Raw genomic sequence first — 17539 nt, forward strand, 5'->3', positions numbered from 1 at the left:
AGTTTCAGAAAGAAAGAAAGAAGGGAGGGAGGGAAGGAAGGAAGGAAGGAAGGAAGAAAAGAAAATTGGCTACAAGAACTGTGTCTGGAGCGGGGCATGGTGGTACACACCTGTAATACCAGCACTTGGGAGGCTGAGGCAGGAAGATTGCTGTCAGTTCAAGGCCAGCCTGGGCTACGTAGTGAATTCAATCCTAGCCCGAACTACATAGCAAGACCCTGTCTCAAAAAAGAACTGTATCAAGCACAAGGTCCTGAGTTCGATCCCTGGTCCAAAAAAAAAAAAACCCCCAAAACAAAACTATTTGAAATTTCAAACTAGAGAATCTCAAGATAGGAAAGCTTTCTCTCACTTCTTTCAAAAGATAGGCCTATCCAATTTAACGTGCAGAAAGAAAGAAAGAAAGAAAAAAGCTATGGATGTAGCTAGGTGGCAGAGCACTTGCCTAGTATGTGCAAGGGCCTGGCTTTAATCTCCAGCTCTGCAATAAATAAAATAAAAATAAAAATACAATCCACCAGGCCTGTAATGGGGAGCTAATGGGGAGACTGAGGCAGGAAGAGCACTTGAAGCCAGGAGTTCAAGCTCAGCCTGGGCAACACAGCAAGACCTTGTATCCAAAATGTGTGTATATGTGTATGTGCTTGGGCTCCAACCCAGGGCCTCAGGCAAACTAGGCAAGCACTCTACACTAAGTTACTCTTTAAGGTGGGATATATCATGTATAGGTGCAAATTCCCTGTGAGTGTTGTATATCTAAAATGTATCAGGCTGGGGATTTAGCTCAGTGGTTCCAGCACCTGCCTCACAAGTGCAAGGAGCCAAGTTCGATCCCCGGTACCAAAAAAAAGAAAAAAAAGATTTCATGAATATATATCTAAAATGTATCAATAAATGTTTTGCTTTGAAAAAAGGTTTATTAGACCTAAAAAAAGTTACTCTTCAGCTTCCCCCCAATTTATTTATTTAATTTTATTTTGTTTTTTGGAGATAGAGTCTTCCTATGTAGTTCAGGCTAGCCTTGAACTCGTGGCAATCCTTCTGCCTCAGCCTCCTGAGTGCTACGATAACAGGCATACACCACCACACTTGGCTTCCCTACAATTGTTTTAAATAATAAAATTTTAAAAGAGGAAAAGAAAAGGAAAAAAAAACCAGATGAATTATTCTACTGCTGAAGTGTTGTGCTATGGTTTTCTAGATCTGTGCTGCTGGGCATAAGAGTACCAGTGTGGGACTCCTGAGCCCTGGGAACAGGCCTCATCCAGACTGAGATGTGCTGAAATGGTTAACACATCCTGGAACCTGACAACTTAGTATGAAAAAAGCACAGATATCGATTTCAAGTAGACATGGTACTATCTTTTAACTATTATTATTTTTTTGGGGGGGGTACCGGGGATCAAACTCAGAACCTTGCACTTGGGAGGCAGGCGGCAGCACCACTAAGCTAAATCCCTGGCCCTATTTTTTTATTATTTATTTTTTTGTTTTTTTGAGACAGGGTCTCACCATATCGTCCAGGCTGGCCTTGAACGCATGGTGATTCTCCTGCCTCAGCCTCCTCAGTGCTGGGACTAAAGGTGTGTGCTGCTATACCTGGTTACTTTTGATATATTGAGCTAAAGAATATTATTAAAATTAACTTTTTGGTTTTTTGCAGTACTGGAGACTAAACCTAGGGTTTTGTACATGCTAGCTGGGCAAGTGCTCTATCATTGTGCCACACCCCCCCCCCCCAGTACCAGGAATCGAATTCAGGACCTTGCGCTTGCAAGGCAGGTGTGAGACCTAAGTATTTCAGTTCTAAGAAAAACCACAAGATGTATTTTGACCACCTGCATGTGATAGTGTTCAGCCGTCCCCTGGCAACAGCTAATCAGTAGTTAGCAACCGTTTGCAGCTTGGGTGCGCAAGGCACAATCAATCAGGTTTAATTGCCAATCTAGAACCTTGCTGTAACCACTATAAAAACCCCCTGCTGATTTGGAGTCGGGGCTCTCAATCTTGACCCGCTGCGGCTGTGACGGTTGGGAGTCCCTGCTCGAGCTTGAATAAATGACCCTCGTATGTTTACATCAGAATCGGCTCCTTGGTGGTCTTTGGGGACCTCGAAATCTGGGCACAACAGCAGGCACAGTGCCACTGAGCTAAATCCCTGGCCCAACACCATCCCTTTTTATTTTTGAGACAGAGCCTCACTAAGGTGCCCAGGGTGGGTTTGTGTGGTACAGGGGACTGAACCTTCTCACTGAACTATATCCCCAGCCCTTTTTGTTGTTTGAAATAAATTCTCCCTAAGTTGCTAAATTGCCCAGGCTGGGTTCAAGCTTTTGATCCTCCTGTCTCAGCCTCCCAGAGTGCTGGGATTACAGGTGTGTGCCACCACACCTGGCTCTTCTTACTTTTTAAAAAAATTTTTGAGATAGGGTCTCATTGTGTAGCCCAGGCTGGCCTTGAACTCATGGTGATCCTTCTGCCTCAACCTCCTGTGGGCTAGGATTACATACATGTGTAACCATGTCCAGCTCTTTTTACATTTATTTATTTATTTGGAGACAGGGTCTTGCTCTTTTTTTTTTTTTTTTTGGTACCAGGGATTGAACTCAGGACCTTGTGAGGCAGGTGGCAGAACCATTGAGCTAAATCCCTGGCAGTCTTGCTTTATAGTTCAGGCTGGCCTTGAACTTACTATGTAGCTCAGGCTTGCCTTGAAATTGCAGCAATCCTCTTTTTACATTTTTATATATGGCTACAAGTTAATTTGGTATGTGTGGCTTGAATCACTTTTCCACACAAAGCATGTTGTGATGAATGGGATTTTCCTGGGAAGTGGATGGGCTGCTTTTTCAATCCTTTCTTGGACTGCTAGATGGCCTTGAACCCTGGTATTTTCTCAACTCCCTTTGGGAGCTGTCTGAGGCTGGGGTGCAGGCATGGTGACAAGGTCTGTGCCCCTCCTCCCTGCAAATGGGAACTTATGTCCTGTTTGCTCAGTTTGTTCACCAGGGCTCCTGTCTCTGCAGCCCAGCCTGTGACCTCACTGTGACATCATCACACAGCTCCTCTGCCCCATGGTTTGGTTTGGGTTTTCTCTGCATTCCTTGCATGTGGGAGTTCAGCAAAAATAAATGGGGTCTAGCCAAGTGTGGTGGTGCATGGCTGTAATCTCAGCACTAGGGAGGCTGACAGGAGGATTGGTGCAAGTGGGAGGCAATTTTGAAAGTCCTCATCTTTTATATGTGAGTGGGAAGGAGAAGTTTTGTTTTTTGGTATTGGGGACTAAACACAGGGACTTTGCCCTGAGCTACATCCCCCCCTTTTTGTATTTTATTTTGAGACAGGGTCTTGCTACATTGCTAAACTGCCCAGGCTGGACTCACACTTGCAGTCCTCCTGCCTCAGCCTCCCAGAGAACTGGGATTATGGGTGTGCACTATTGCACCTGGTGGAAGAATAATTCAAATCATAAGTATGCAAGTCTCTTCCTGCCCTTAGGTCCTCCCTTGGTGCTGATGAAAGTGTCCCTTCTGCAGCACAGTGCATGTTTCCACCTGTCTCAGGTACAGGGGTAGTGAGTATCCATGCTTTGGAGTCACATGACCTGGCTTTGGCTCCTGCCTAGCCATTTATTAGCAGTGTGATCCCAGCTTCCTCAACTCTTAGCACATGGCAAGGCAGCCTTGAACCAGGGTGCTTGCTGTCCACTGCTGGATTGTATCAGTGTCTCGGGTCAAACTACATTTTCAGGCCGCATCTTTCTTTCCTCTAGTACTTATCTACAGTGCTGCTTTGTCTGAAAAACAAAACAACAAAAAAAAACAAAAAAACTTTCCTGACCTTTAGCAAGAAAAATCTACCTCCCTGGGCTCTGGAATTCTCTCTGGTTAATGTCTTACTTTCTGTTTCATTTCAGAGTCAAGGTTCTTGGATGGCGCCTATGTGGTTTCCTGCTCTACCTTCCTTGCTCTCCTTTGGTCTGTGGCATGTGTCACCTGCTCTGACACTAGCACCCCTCAAGCCATACTTTAGCCTTCACTGCCAGCCATGTGGCAAATCCCACAGTCACCTCTCTGCCCCTGTTCTTCGTGGCTGCTCCCCCTCCTGTGGTTCCTGTGGCCATCAGAATATCCCCAACCATGCAGATCTGTGTCCCTCTCAGTTCACTGGCACACACTGTCCTTGCCCCTGCCATGGTGTGTCACAACTGTCCCTCTCTCCTTGCCCCTCCCCTGTGGTGACACTGGTGACATTTTTTCTCCATGGCTTGTGGTTGCTTCAGGGTCAGGAGCTGCACCTGCAGAGCTCCACCCTTCGGGCTCAGCTCACAGGGTCAGTGTCCTCCTGCCTGAGCTCAATCCTACCTTTGCCTGCTCCCTCCCTCCTGCCACCTGGGCACCTTTGGGGATAGGGCAGAATATCAGTGCTGCAGGTCCTTCTAGCCTGGTACCACTGTCCTCCTCACGTCAGCCAGGGTTCTGGAGACCAAGGCTAGGCTGTTGCTCCTCCCTACCCTGCCTCACTTCTCACTGGCTCAGGCTTAAAAGCCCCACCAGGGCTCCACTGCACACCCCGGATTCCATGGGCATCACGGGATGGCTGAGGACACCTGTGGGGTACAGACAGTGCCAGTAGTCAGTTGAGGTCACCTGGCAATGGGCATGGCACCTTCTGCCCAGGGCCAGATGGCATCTGTTCCCAGCACTTAGTACAGCACCTGGCACATGGGAGCTCAGGAAGCGTGCCATACTGGAGCTGAGCATGGTAGCACATGCCTGTAGTGCCAGCACTCTAGGAGGCTGAGGCAAGAGGACTACAAGTTCAAGCCTAGCCTGGGCAATGTAGCAAGACCCTATCTCAAGATAAAAAAAAAAAATTAAAAACAAAAAGGGCTGGGGTGTAACTCAATGCCAGAGAGCCTGTGGGTTTAGTCCCTGGTGTGCAGAATCAAAACAAAACAAAACAAAACAAAAGACATATGTGGGAATATGTGTTCTCAGTCCTAGGATAGCCTGCTGAGCTGGGCTTCCTGAAAAGTGCTTGGGCTTAGGTTAGTTCGTGCCTGTTGACTCACTCATTCTTCTGTCTCTAGTTCCATTGTTCCCTTCTCCTCCCCTTACATACTGTACACAGCTATTAGATGAAGAGATTGTTAATGCCTTGTTTCAGTTGTCCCTGGTAAAAATATAAGAACAAAGAATTTCCGCCCTCTAAAAACTCTTAAATGCTTCCTTGTTAGCTTCAGGATAAAACACTTGGGGCTGGGGAGCAGCTCAGTGGCAGAACACTTGCCTAGCATGCCTGAGGCCCTGGGTTTGATCCTTGGCACAGCAAAACAAATGAAAAAACACTTTTTGTCCAACCCAGTCAAGACTTTTTTTTAGTTTTGTTTTTTAAAGACAGGGTCTCACTATGTAGTTTAGGCTGGCCTTCAACTCACTATGTAGTCCAGGCTGGTCTGGAACTTGCAGTGAACCTCCTGCCTCAGCTTCCTGAGTGCTGGGATCACAGGTGTGTGCCACTATACCCTGGCTCCAACAGCCAAGATTTAGTAATCAGTCCACACACACCTTACAACATGTATATCTCTCATTTTTCTCTCACTCAAATTCTCTGCCCTGGTCACACGGCAATCTCCTTGTAACATTAGGAGCTCTGTTTTAATACCTGTCAGTAGTACATTCAATAATAATGTGTTACATCTCTGATTGAGGACCAGGGATTTAGCTCAGTGATTTCGCTGCCTGCTTTGAAAGTGCAAGGACCCGAGTTCGATCCCCAGTACCAAAAAAAACCCCCAAAAAACAAAAAAAAAAACCCATTTCTGATTGAGCTGGTTACTGTACCAGGGTTGGGAATGTAAAGGTGATACAACCAGACCTTACCCTTGAGAAGATATGGATTGAATCTGAGGGAAGTGTGGAAACAGAGACCCAAAGTATGGAACGACAAACTGGAGTTAATTCTTGCTTGAGGTGGGGTGGAGGGATGGCAAAGGAGGCTTTTCTTTCCAAGGTACACATCTTAGGGCTTCGGGTATAGGCTCAGCAGTGGAGTCCTCACCCAGCTATGCCTTTGAGGCCTGAGTTCAGGCCTCAGCACTACAAAAATGAGTAGAAGTTAAGCATGTCTGTGCTCTTCACACATTTTTTGTTTGGTCGGTTTTGTTTGTAGTTTTGGCAATGGAACCCAGAACGTTAGCACTTGCTAGCCAAGTGCTACACCCCAGCCCCTTGACATGTTTTTTTTTACAACACGTGGGCATTGCTTTTCTAATCAAGGGGGGGATCATATCACATGAAGATTAATTCAATTCTGACCACCTGAGTTCCAAAGGGAACCCTCATAATGTCAAAGAATTAGCAAAATCACTGAAGAAAGGACAGTCAACCAATTGAACAATGGGCAAAGGTTATGAATAGATATTTCCCTGAAGATGAAGCTTTTTTATATATGAAGCTATGTTTGACATCATCCATAGTCAGAGAAGCACAAATCCAAACCACAGTGAAATTTGATTCCTGAGTAGCCAGAATTAAGAAGTCAGAATTCGTACCAAGTGCTGGAGTAGATATGAATGAATAGAACCTCATATGCAATGCTGGAACTGCAAATTGGTTTAAAAAACAATTTGGGCCACTTGTGTTGGCTCATGCCCAGAATTTCAGTTAACTCTTGAGCCTGAGGCAAGAGTGTTACCAGGTAGCTCCTAAAAGTGGCTCCCCAAATAAACGTTACTGGGTTTTGTGGTGCTCGCATCTCCTGGAGTTGGATTCCAGGTTCTTCTCATCTAGAACAAAGAATTGAATGAAACCAGCAAAAAAATAGTAACAAAGTTTATTTGAAAAAGTGAAAGTGAAGAGTGAGGGAGAAACTGGCTCTGCAGAGCCAGCTTGGGCCAAGTAAAGGAGGAAAAAGCAAAATAAAAGTATACCCTGGAGGGCACAGGGCAGACTATTGTGAGGAAAGCCATGATAGCAAGCTCTTCTTGGTGTCTGTCCTTTTGTATGTCCAAATCTCGAGAAAACACGAGAGATCTTCTACATACGGGTTCTGAAAGGCAGTGTTGGGATCCTACATCTCAGGCTGATGTCAGGTCCAGGTCATCCTATTAAAAACCTGCTTGAGTTCTCATGAAAGTCCATATGCAGGGCTTTGGAAACTGTTCTGCATGTGTCTTGGGATCTTGTAATTAACAGATCACATCTATTTCCCCAGCTAGCTTTGCCATGCTGTAATTTTCTGTCTCAGGAGGATTGCAGTTTGAGCCCTGTCAACTTAGACCCTGTCTCACAAGTTTTTTTTTTTTTGTATTGGGGATTAAACCCAGGGCTTTTGCACTGAGCTACATCCCCAGGCATTTAATTAATTATTAAAGACAGGGTCTCACTAAGTCATTATATTGCCCAGGTGAGCCCTGAACCTGTAATCCTCTTGCCTCAAGGGAGGCTGAGGCAAGAGGATTATAGGTTCCAGCCCAGCCTACAATACCTTAGTATGAAGGCCCTGGGTTCAATGCTCAGTACTGAAAATAAACAAATAAAGAAGTAAATAAATTTTAAAAAGGAAAAAAAAATTTATGAAAGTGAGACAATTTTTAAAATCAATCTTTTTTTCCTAAGAACATCTTTTTTTTCTTTTCTGGGAACCATCATTATTTGAAAAAGCAGCATGAAAAAGGTGCAGAAATTAGAGTGTGGGTTTGTCAATAACTTCAGGAGAAAAAAATAACCCCAGGAGAATGAGGGAGGTTGAGGCAGAGGCTGGATCCGGAAGACAAGAAGGAGACCCTGACAAGCACGTTAGATGTTAGTCCACATTACAGACAAGGAGAGTCCCAACAGGGTTGGGACACAGTTTGCTTCAGGTTCTCATGGCAGAGTGGAGAATGGGCTGGAGGACGCTGAGGCAGGAAGATCAATTAGATACTGTGATCTTAGACCAGATGAGAGAAACCAAGGGCCTCGAGACTCAGGAGCTCTGGCGTGTGGGCACCTGTGTCTTTCAAATCAAGAAGTTGGTAAGAGGTAATAGAATGGGCAGAATTTTATTTTTCTGCTTTCCTGTGCTTTGCTCTATGGCAGTTATCACCGCTTGACATATTTATCTGTTGTCTGCCTGCCCCCACCAGGATGTAAACTCCACAGAACAGGTGGATTTTGTTTCCTCCTAAATCCCCAGGGCCTAGAAGTTCCTGGCACAGGATGGTACCACATAATTATTTGTTGAGGGCATGAAGTTTTGCTAGAAGGAGAAATATAGACTAATAGCCTATGGGGAGGACTTGGGAATGTTCCAGGCCAATCGAACTTACACATCTTTGATCATCTCTTTCCTAGCTCCAACTCCAGCTCAATGTAACAATGAAACAATAAAATCATCTCACTTCTGGCCCTCATCCTTGTCTCAGCATGAGCTAATGTTTTCTGCCCCCTCAACATGTCATACCTGTTTTCTAGCTTTCTCTGTGTTTTGTTTTTCTGGTACTGAGGACTGAACCCAGAGCCTTCACACTGAGTTACATCTTTAGCCTTTTTTATTTTTTGAGACAGGGTCTTGCTGAGTCACTGAGTTGCACACGCTCAGCTCAAACTTACAGTCCTCCTGACTCAGCTTCCCAGAGTTGCTTGGGTTACAAGCCTGTGCCCACGCCTGGCCTCTACCTGTACTTTTTTTTTTTTTCCAGTACTGGGAATTGAACTCAGGACCTTGCACTTGCCAGGCCGTTGTGGTGCCACTGAGCCACATCCCCGGCTCTACTTGTGCTTTTTATCTCTGGATGAACTTGGCTTTCCACGTTTCTCTGAAGCCCTTGGCCACATGCTCAGATAATTCTCACAATGGCTTTTTTGGGGGGGTGGGGAATCTCCTGGTGCTGGGGATAGAAGCCAGGCCCTGGGACACACTAGGTAAAGCACTCTGGCCTGAGTATACCCCGGGCCTGGTTCTACCATTGGTAGGGCCACATGTCTTTGCCTCACCCGGGTGAGAGAGCTCCGGGTGGCCTGGGGGCACTTGGAACTGCCCCATCCCCTTGACCCTCCTGGTTCACACTAGTAGCGCTCCTAGCAGATCCTAGACCCAAGGCACTTCCCTCTCAGCCCTACCTACACCTCCACACACTGTCCCTGCAGTAACTCTCCTCAGTTACACATGTTCAGAAGTCCATCTGTTTCCTGCTGCTCTTGGCTGATACAAAAGCAAAATTATGCAATTTCTCTTTTTAAGAAGAAAATTGAGGCATGATTCACAAAATTCATCCTTTTAAAGTATACAGTTCACTGGTTCTTGGTACACTGTGGTGAATCTTTTTTACTATGTAATCAAATGTTTTCCAAGTTACCCCCTTGTTTGTGTTCTCAGTGTTACACTGATGTTGAGTGGTATTAGTTACTTCAACCATTTTATTATGTTTACAAATTTCGTTATCACAGCTGAGATGACAGTAAACAGGGCTGTGCTGTGGCTTCTCTTTAGGTGAGGATCATTCTCAAGAAAAAGTTTCTAAGAGTGGTACTGATGAGTCAGAAGGGAGCCACAGCGCCACTAAGGCTCAGCACAGCAGTGTCAAATTGCTTTTTAAAAGGACCGTTCTAATTTACAAGGCTACACTTTCCCTGAATGGACCAGTTGCACCAGCTCATTAGCACTGGGAATGCATAGGCAGTGTAGGGTGCTAATGCAGTGGATGATCTGCTATTGGAACTTTACTGACAGTGCAGCAATTCTGAGCCATTTAAGACCATTTTGGGGGCTACTGGGGTATGGATCACTGGCCTGGCACGCACAAAGCCCTGGGAGGCCCTAGGTTTGAGTCCTGGCACCGCAAAAATCAATCAGTCAATATGAAAGACAGAAAGACCGACAGACAGAAAGAAAGAGTAAAGTCATTTTTAACTAAATGGGACTGAAGGGAGCTGGGTGTCATGGCTGAAGCAGGAGGATCACTGTGAGTTCGAAGACAGCCTGGGCTACACAGTGAGTTCAAGGACAGCATGAACTACACAGCAAGACCCTGTCTCAAAAAAAAAAAAAAAAAGGGACTAGAGGGACAGCAATTTTTTTGGGGGGGGGGGGAGTGGGTTAGAGAGAAGACGAAGGGATTTGTTTACTCACCCAGTCTTCCCTCCAGCCGCTTTGCCTTGTTTACACATGAACTTCCCCTTCTTCAGTTCTTGGCTGCTTCTGTGCCCAGCACAGTCTTGAATAGCAAAAAATGTTTCTAAAGCCTCATTCAGTGGTGTACAGTTTTTAGCCCAGCTGCTCAGAAAACTGAGACAAGAGGATCCCAACTGTGAGCCATACCTGGGGAATTTAGGAAGACTGTCTCTAAATAATAATTTTCAAAAGGGCTGGGGATGTCGAGGGTTTGCTGACATGCTTGAGGCCTAGCATTGGAGCCCAGTACCTTTGAGGGAACGTCTCTCCCCTTCCCTCCTTCTTTTTGAAACTTCAGTAGTAGAGGCGGGACCCAGAGGCACTGACCACTGAGCTACAACCCCAGCTCTTTTTTTAAAATTTTGAGACAGGCCCAGGGATGTAGCTCAGTGATGCCAAGCCTGCCTGGGAAGCGCAAGATCCTGAGTTCAATCCCCAGTACCGCCAAAAAAAAAAAGTTTCAGACAGGGTCTCACCAAGTTGCCCTGATGAAACTCAAAACTTGTGATCTTCCTGTCTCAGCCTCCCAGAGTGTTGGGATCACAGCCATGCCCACGCCTGGGGGCAGAAAAAGATTCTAAAATGAATAAATAATGGGAGAAGAATGTTAAATTAAATGCACGTAGAGTTGAGTTGATCATACTAATCTATGAGCATTACTCTCCCTCTAATGGACTCTGTAACCAGCACTTTCCCTTCTCCTAATACACATGTGAATGCTTTGGACTGCTGAATACTATCTGGAACACCTTCCTGCCAGAGGACGAATACTCCTGACAAGGGTCTGTTGTGTGTGGTCCTAAGCCTGCTTATATCAGCTGTATGCCACTGTGCAATCAATTTAATTAAAATTATATGAGCTGATGAAACATAAACATGAAAAGAAAGCTGTTTCTATGACATGTCAGTTGAATGCTTTGGAAATATTAGGTTTGGAAATAAAGACCAGTTGAAAATTAGTGTTGAACCAGGTGTGGTGACCCATGCCTATAATCCTAGCACTCTGGGAAGTTGAGGCAGGTTTGAAAGTTTGAACCCAGCCTGGGTAGCTTAGTGATTTACTGAGACTCTGTCTCAAAATGAAAAAAAAAATTTTTTTTTAAAGGGCTGGGAGCTGGGCATAGTGGTGCATGCCTGTAATTCCAGCACTCAGGAGGTTGAGGCCAGAGGATTGCTCTGAGTTCCAGGCCAGCCTGGACTACATAGTGAGTTCAAAACCAGGCTGGACAAGCGAGACCCTGTCTCAAACCCCACCCCCCAAAAAAGATTTAAGAAAGGGCTGGGAGGGCTGGGGATTTATTTAGCTCAGTGGTTCCACCACCTGCCTCGAAAGTGCAAGGTCCCGAGTTAGATCCCCAGTACCAAAAAAAAAAAAAAAAGGGCTGGGAATATAGCTCAGTGTGATAGCCCTGGGTTCAGTCCTCAGTAACACACACACACACACACACACACACACACACACACACACACACACACACACGGCTCAAGGACCACATTCAGCAGAAAAGGTTTGGTTCTACATCTAAAGACTGTTAAAAGCTGGGCATGGTGGTGCACACCTGTAATCCTAGCACCCAGGCAATTAAGGCAGGAGGATCACTGTGAGTCCAAGGCCAACTTTGGCTACCTGTTGAGTTCAAGACAGGCCTGCACTGCACAGCAAGACCCTGTCTCAAAAATCAAAACAAAACAAACAAAAAAAGATTGGTAACTGGACGATCCTTATAGTTTCCAACTTTTATTAGGGTATCTATTGACTTTTATTTATTTGTTTTTTTGAGAGGTTTTTTTTTTTTTTTTTTTTTTGAGACAGGGTCTCTATGCAGTCCAGGCTGGCCTTGAACTCAATGCAATCCTTCTGCCTCAGCCTCCCGAGTACTGGGATTGCAAGCATGTGCCACCTCATCTGGCCCTATTCACCATTTTAAAAAATAATTAACTGCTTAAATAAACTTTCCCAATTAATTGCTTAACTATTGGGCCAAGTCCAGTTTACTCGGGCAGGGGGTAGAGAATGCAGATCCATATTTCCTTTTGTTTCTCTAGAAGGGCAGGTAGGGGAGAATTTGCCTTGGTTCTTCCAGGGGTGACTTAACCTGTTGAATTTAGCCCTGCCTGCTTTTAGAGAAAAATCCACTTTTTTTTTGTACTGAGGATCGAATTCGGGTCCTTGCGCTTGTGCAGCAGGCGGCGAAACCACTGAGCTAAATCCCTGGCCCAGAAAATTCACTTTCAAAATTAGATGTGGTTAAAATTGCTAGATCTCTGCAAAGAGGAGGCTGGAGTTCTGGGGAAATAACTTTAATTCAGGGAAAAATATTAAAAAGGCTATTAGAGGGCCGGGGATTTAGCTCAGTGGTTCTACCGCCTGCCTCACAAGCACAAGGACCTGAGTTTGATCCCTGGTATCAAAAAATAAAAAATTGGGCCGGGGATTTAGCTCAGTGGTTCTGGCGCCTGCCTTGCAAGCTCAAGGTCCTGAGTTCGATCCCCAGTACAAAAAAAAAAAATTAAAAAAATAAAAAGGCTATTGGAAGCCAGGTGTGGTGCTGCATAAGACCTTATCTCCCCCACCCCCAAAGCCTATTAGAAGCTGAGGCAGGAGGATTACAAGTTTGAGTCCAACCTGAGGAACTCAGGGATTTAGCAAAATAAAAAATCATAAAATGGTCTGGGGATATAGCTCAGTATGTAGGGGTGGGGTTCAATCCTTAGTTCAAAAAAAAAAAAACCCTAGGGCCCGGGATTTAGCTCAGTGGGCCGGCTGCCTGCCTCGAAAGCTCAAGGTCCTGAGTTTGTTCCCCGTACCAAAACAAAGCAAACAAACTGGTTAAAAAGAAAAAAGCCTATTGGTCACCATCTAATCCACCTTCTTCAGTTCAGCTTTATTGGTAATAAAGTTGATATTTTCATCTTTTTATTGGTTCCAAATTTATAAGGAAGGAATCATATTTATAGCTTCTATAATAATACAACTTAGAGTGAGGTGCGGTGGTGCACACCTGTAATCCCAGCACTGGGGAGGCTGAAGCAGGAGATCACTGAGTTTGAAGCCAGCCTGGGCTACATAGTTAGTTCAAGGCCTGAACCACATAGTGAGACCATTTTTGGGGGCGTTTTTTTGGTACCGGGGATAGAACTCAGGTCCTTGTGCTTGTGAGGCAGGTGGCGGAACCACTGAGCTAAACACCCCACCAGAGACCCTTTCTTAAAAAAAAAAGTTGATTAATAACTGTCACAATCAAGATACATTATTTTTCTTTTTATTTTAGTTCATGATTTTGTTCTTTCAAATGAAAAAATGTTAGTTTGCAGGCAGTATGCCTTGTTTAAGTTCAACGTGTAGCTCATGCTGAACAAAGAAGAAATTATTTATATCCTCTAATAATATTAGGAAATTTTACTGACTGAACAGGAACCCAATCTGGCTTCTGCCAACCCTTCCCTCACCTCCCCCACAGCACCCAGGGAGGCTCATCTGTCCTGTTGCATTCTGGGACATGTAAACATGGCCAGCTTAAGGTGACCAGCTAGGACTATTCAAAATGAGAGGTACAAAGACAGTGGGGAATAGTACTTCTTTTTCAATGTTCTTAAAGGCATGTTGTGACCCAGTACTGTAGTGAATAACGGAGTCAATGTGATAAGTCCTGATCCACATTAAAGAGAAAACAAGGTTGAAAATATTAGCATTCATTGCATAAAATAATACTTCATGAAACCTTTGTCTTAGAAATGTGTGCACGTAGTCACAGGTATGTATTTTTGGATGAGATTTTCTTTTTTTTAGTACTGCAGATTGAACTCAGGGCCTTCACACTAAGCTACACCCCCAGTCTTTTTTCTTTTTTTCTTTCTTGAGACAGGATCTTGCTAAATAGCTCAGGCTGGGTTCAAACTTGCAATCCTCCTGCCTCAGCTTACCAGAGTGCTGGGCTTACAAATGAGTACCACCATGCCAGGCCTACATGTTTATATCTACTTTTGAATCACAATCAAAAAGTTTCCAAATGCCTGATTTAAGGTGCATATTTTTCTTTTCATTTTGTTTTCACTCTTTGCTAATTTGCTCTCTCCCCAAAACTCTGCTGTGGTCTAGTAAATAAAAATTGTAGTAATTGAAGCCTGTTATGGTGACTCACACCATAACTCCAGTACTCTCTGGAGCCTGAGACAGGAAGATCATGAGCTCAAGGCCAGCCTGGGCTACACTGTGAGCTCATGGCTAGTGTGGTCCACATATGGAGACTTTGTGTCAAAAAACAAAAAAAAATTAAGCCAGGTGTGGTGTTGCACACCTGTAATCTCAGCACTCAGGAGGCTGAGGCAGGAGATCAAAACCTCTAACCTATCCTGGGCAATTTAGTGAGACCCTGTCTCAAAATTTAAAAAGGGTTAGGGATGTAGCTCACTGGAAAAGTCCTGGGTTCAACTCCTAGTCCTGGAAAAACAAAACAAACCAAAAGTGTAAAAAACACAACCCAAACCAAACCAAAATTGTAATTAATAACCTGGAAAGCAAGCTCAAATTCTCACTTTGTGAATAAGTAGAATGCAATGACTATACTTCCTGCCTCATTGTTCTGAGTCAACCAAATGTCCAAATATTAGGAATAAAGGGCCAAGACCTCCAACCTCATTAAAAGAGCACAGGAAAATCTACTTCGAAATCGATCACCTGCACAGTGCAAGTTCCAGTGATTCTCCCTGACCTGCAAAGTCCAAAGGGCTCAGCAGAGTTGTCAGGACCATTTTTGGTAGTCCTAACTTACCTTTCCAGACTGTCTGGCTCACTACACCACTACATCAGTCCTGTTCTTCAGGCACAGATCTCATCTATTTCCCACTTGGGGTCTCTGAATTGTTCCTTCTGCCTCTGACAGTCTGTTCACCTAGAACATCTCTTCCTAAGTTCCACACTTCAAGGATCTACTTCTAGCTTTCTTTCCTGAATCCTAGTATCGTTTCCTCTTGAACTTCAGAAATATCTTCTTTTTTTTTTTTCTTGGTACCGGGGATCAAACTTGAATCCTTGCGCTTTCGAAGCAGGCAGTGGAAGCACTGAGCTAAATGCCCGGCCCTCTTCTTTTTTTTAATGGTACTGGTTGAACCCAGAACCTATGGACTGAGCTATATCCCCTGCCCTTTTTATTTTTTATTTTGAGACAAGGTCTCACTAAATCACTGAGTTGCCCAGGCTGGGCTTCAATTTGCAATCCTTCTGTTTCACCCTCCCAGAGTGCTGGGCTTACAGATTTACACCACCATGTCTTGCAAAAATACCTTTCTTAAAAATTACTTTAAACAAGAAATTGCACGCTTGTAATTCCAGCACTCAGGAGGCTGAGGCAGGAGGATGGGGACTCTGAAGTCAGCCTGGGCTGCACAAAACAAGATCCCACTTCAAATACATTTTTTGCATCTTGTTAAAAAATAATTTCTCTGGTTCCAAGAGATAAAGAAATGTACTATAAAAGTAAGAAAATACATAAGTCCTGTATCCTAACATCTGGGAGGCTGGGGCAGAAGGATCGTGAATTTGAGGCCAGACTGGGCTATGTAGTAAAATCTTGTCTCAAAAACAAGAAAAGCCAGGTGCGGTGGCACTGGTCTGTGATCACAGCACTCTAGGAAGCTAAGGCAGGAGGATCACATGTTAGACCCCAGCCTGGACAATTTAGCAATTTAGCAAGACCATGTTTGAGAAATTTCAAAAGGGCAGAGATATAGCTCAATGCTAAGGCCCTGGATTCAATCCTAATAATGTCCCCCCTCCCCCCAAAAACAAAACAACTGAAGTCACAGAAGAAAATTAAAGTTCTATTTTTTAATCTATGTGTGATACAATTTATATATAACTTGCTATTATATAACCTTACCTTTTTTTTAACTACAAGTATTTTCTATGTCATTGAATCTTTTCCTTCAACATTGTTTCCAATGGCTACAAATAAAGTTATTTAACAATAACACTGGACTTTTTTTTGGTTTTCATGTACTGCTCATTATTTTGAGGAAGCATTAATGGGGTAATATCCAGGGTATGGTGACAGATATCCCGAAAGAGCATAACAGAGTATATTTTAAACAAAATTTTGCAGTTAAGAGACAGGAGAACTATAAGTTCCCCCGCAAATCTTTGGAAGTACAGGCAAGTACGCTGAGGTGGTATAAGGGTTTGAACCAATTACACTTCAGTTTTAAAGGACAGTGAACGTACCTGGTTTATGATCCAGGCAGCTGGTCAGAGGAACATGCCTGCTTCCTCACTTCAAAATCTTTTCATCTCTAAGCATCCTTTAACTCTGGCAGGAAGAGGTTCCCTCTTCTCTCACTTCTCTCTCTCCCTTCCCATCTCCTTTCCTGAGACTTTGCACCATTTACTATTCTACGGGTCTCTCCCTCAAACTGGAACAAATTAAAAACAAAACCAAACCCCAAATACCCTTTTTTCCTCTTCCAACCCTTTGGACTCAGGCCTACTTTTCTCTCCCTCTCCCTGCCAAATGTCTGGAAAGAATAATCATTTATGGCCTTTCTCACCCAGGCTCAGCTCAGCCCCGGGTGGTGCGGTGTCGCGTCTGTCCCGGACCCTCAGCTCGGATTCCCAGTGGTTACCAGGGCCTGCTCTGCGCCTTCCCACTCCCCGACCTCCAGCCGCCGGCGTGAGGCGACCCTGGGGTCACCTCGAGCCTCCCCGAGTCCCCTGTCCGCGCGCCGTCTGCAGGCTGCGCGCGCGCGTCCTCCCTCCGGCCGTGACCTGGGCGCCAGGCCCGACCCGCTGCTAGCTTTCACTTTAGGCCCCGCTGCGTGTCGCACCTCGACGGAGAGGACTGGCTGGGCCTGCGAGGCGCCCGTCGTCCGCGGGGGCAACACCTCGGCCCTCTAGTGGGCGGCAGGGGCGCGTCGGGGACTAGGCCCAGGTGGCCGGCGGGGACTAGGCCCAGGTGGCCGGCAGGGCCAAGGCAGGGTCCCGCGGGTTGGGGGCCCAGCCCTGGCCCTCCCGCCGTCGCCGCGGGGCCTGCGTCCCCTCAGCCTGGAGCGGGGCCCAAGTTGCGGCCCAGGGCCGAGCCACCGCCGTCTCCGTCTCCCCCCGCCCCGTCCGCGAACCCTTACCCACCCGCAGCTGTCCCCGCCGCCCCCACTCCCGCCCCGGTCCGGCCGGCCCCGTCCCCGCCCCCGGCCCGCCCCGCCCCGTCCGCCGCCGCCGTCGCCATGTTGGGGCTCCCGCCGCCGGCGCTGGGGACGCGCGCGGCCGAGCCCGCCGCCCGCCGCTGCCGCCGCCGCTGCCGCCGCCGCCGCCAGGTAAGCGCCCCGCGGCCGCCACCGCCGGAGGGACTCGTGGGCTTGGGCGCCAAGCGGACCAGGCCGAGCGAAGCTG

General features: G+C 45.9%; 1 protein-coding gene and 1 long non-coding RNA gene across 4 annotated transcripts in view; one reads left to right on the plus strand and one right to left on the minus strand.

The window, feature by feature from the left end:
• Positions 1 to 6821: 6821 nt before the first annotated feature.
• Positions 6822 to 16971, minus strand: LOC147824895 (uncharacterized). Of its 2 annotated transcripts, XR_015441811.1 has the most exons (3): positions 16379 to 16971; positions 10117 to 10735; positions 6822 to 7108 (listed from the first exon to the last, which is right to left on the minus strand). It is a non-coding gene; the product is annotated as an uncharacterized LOC147824895 (long non-coding RNA). The 2 variants fall into 2 exon arrangements; XR_015441810.1 differs by having other exon boundaries at positions 10117 to 16971.
• A 395-nt stretch (positions 16972 to 17366) lies between these two features.
• Positions 17367 to 17539, plus strand: part of Znf592 (zinc finger protein 592) — a 52937-nt gene continuing 52764 nt past the window's right edge. Inside the window, exon 1 of one of the 2 annotated variants that reach the window (XM_087188512.1) lies at positions 17367 to 17463. The gene's annotated coding sequence lies outside the window, so the exon portion shown is untranslated. The remainder of the gene's footprint in view (positions 17464 to 17539) is intronic. The other variant, XM_087188511.1, reaches the window with a different exon arrangement.

Source organism: Heterocephalus glaber, unplaced genomic scaffold (assembly GCF_053883595.1).
Source record: "Heterocephalus glaber isolate CG9 unplaced genomic scaffold, H.glaber_assembly_v1.0 deba00001531, whole genome shotgun sequence".
NCBI lineage: Eukaryota > Metazoa > Chordata > Mammalia > Rodentia > Bathyergidae > Heterocephalus > Heterocephalus glaber.